This window comes from Callithrix jacchus, chromosome 14, assembly GCF_049354715.1.
Source record: "Callithrix jacchus isolate 240 chromosome 14, calJac240_pri, whole genome shotgun sequence".
Lineage (NCBI taxonomy): Eukaryota > Metazoa > Chordata > Mammalia > Primates > Cebidae > Callithrix > Callithrix jacchus.
This window is the reverse complement of record NC_133515.1, coordinates 63,302,980-63,305,062: the sequence shown is the minus strand read 5'-3', so window position 1 is coordinate 63,305,062 and position 2,083 is coordinate 63,302,980. Positions and strand designations below refer to the sequence as shown.

General features: G+C 42.9%; 1 pseudogene across 1 annotated transcript; it reads right to left on the bottom strand.

Moving 5' to 3' along the window:
* Window positions 1-764: 764 nt before the first annotated feature.
* On the bottom strand, window positions 765-1,785 carry LOC100405667 (L-lactate dehydrogenase A chain pseudogene; annotated as a pseudogene). Its single transcript, XR_013526103.1, has one exon. The product of XR_013526103.1 is annotated as an L-lactate dehydrogenase A chain pseudogene (transcript).
* Between the last annotated feature and the right edge of the window lie 298 nt (window positions 1,786-2,083).

The window sequence follows — 2,083 nt, the reverse complement described above, 5'->3', positions numbered from 1 at the left end:
TAAATTGAAACACCAATGCAGATCATAAAAATAGAAGAAAAGTGCCCAAAGACTTTTGTATTGACACATGTTCCCAGAAAATTGTGTGTCTGCTCATATTCCCTCAAATTGCTAATATGTACATAAAATAATGTCACAGAGAATTTTTACCATGACTAATAGGGCAACTGGTTGCTCATTTCTATGGTTATTTCTTTTTTTTTTTTTTGTCACTGTTCAAGGTTTATTGGGGGTTTTAGTTAGTGTAACACTTGGATAGTTGGTTGCATTGTTTATATGTAGATCTTTTTACATTGTATGGTAATTTACACTATTGAAATATATAGTTCACAAAATAAGATCCTTTGGAACAAGACATGCGATATTGGATCCATACATTGAATGCCAGGATGTGACCGACTGGGAAAAAATGTTGGACTAGGCATGTTCAGTGAAGGAGCCGGGAAGTTATATAACAAATGAACATCTCTCTGGCTCAAGGGGCAACTGCAGCATGTGCAGCACTGACAGTGGTGCCTCAGAGGTGGCAGAACTATTTCACACTAACCAGTTTAGGACTACACAAGGTTACCACCATCCAGCATCAGAATATAGCTGAAGGACTTTACAAACCATTTCTATTTCTAACTTTTGGAATTGATGTTTTTCCCAGTCCATCTTAAAATATTACTGCTTTAATCACAGATCAGATAAAAAGGACAACATGCTCAATCTCCAACTAAAAAGTGTTGTAGCCTAGACAGTGAAATGGTATGACATCAGAAGACTTTAAAATTGCAGCTCTTTTTGGATCCCCCAAAGTGTATCCGCACTCTTCTTCAAACGGGCCTCTTCCTCAGGAGTCAGAGTCACCTTCACAACGTCTGAGATTCCCTTCTGTCCCAAAATGCAAGGAACACTAAGGAAGACATCATCCTTTATTCCATAGAGACCCTTAATCATGGTGGAAATTGGGTGCACCCGCCTAAGATTCTTCATTATAGTCTCTGCCAAATCTGCCACAGAAAGTCCAATGGCCCAGGATGTGTAGCCTTTGAGTATGATCACCTCGTAAGCACTCTCAACCACCTGCTTGTGAACCTCTTTCCACTGTTCCTTATCTGGATCAGTCCCTAAATCTGGGTGCAGAGTCTTCAGGGAGACACCAGCAACATTCACTCCACTCCATACAGGCACACTGGAATCTCCATGTTCCCCAAGGACCCACCCATGACAGCTTAAGGGGTGAACTCCCAGCCTTTCCCCATCAGGTAATTGAATCGGGCTGGATCCAGATTGCAACCACTTCCAATAACACGGTTTTTGGGAAAGCCACTTATCGTCCAAGCCACACAGGTCGAGATATCCACTGGATTTGAAACGATAAGCAACTTGCAGTTTGAGCTGTATTTTACACCATTAGGAATGATGAATTTAAAGACGTTCACGTTACGCTACACCAAATTAAGACGGCTTTCTCCCGCTTGCTGACGTGCCCCAGCCGTAATAACGAACAGTTTCGAGTTTGCAGTTACATTATAATCTTTGCCAGAGACAATCTTTGGTGTTCTAAGGAAAAGGCTGCTATGTTGGAGATTCATCATCTCTCCCTTCAATTTGTCTTCAATGACATCAAGAAGAGCAAGTTCATCTGCCAAGTCCTTCATTAAGATACTGATGGCACAGGCCATACCAACAGCACCAACCCCAACAACTGTAATCTTATTCTGGGAGGGTCTGTTCTTCCTTTAGAAGTTTATGAATCAGCTGATCCTTGAGAGTTGCCATTTTGGACTTGGAACCAAAAGGAACCAGGAATGTACGTCGGGCGGGCGTCAGGGGCGCACAGCAGTGGGATCCGGACTCGGCAGCAGCTGCTCCAGCTGGTTATTTCTCGATTACATGCTAAACAAGGGGTGGATTATTCATGCCTCCCCTTTTTAGACCGTATAGGGTAACTTCCTGATGTTGCCATAGGTTTGCAAACTGACATGACCCTGGTGGGAGTGTAGCAGGGAGGACGACCAGAGGACACTCTTGTCATCATATGGGTTTTGGCCATCTTCTTTACTGCAACCTGCTTTATCAGCAAGATCATTGTGAC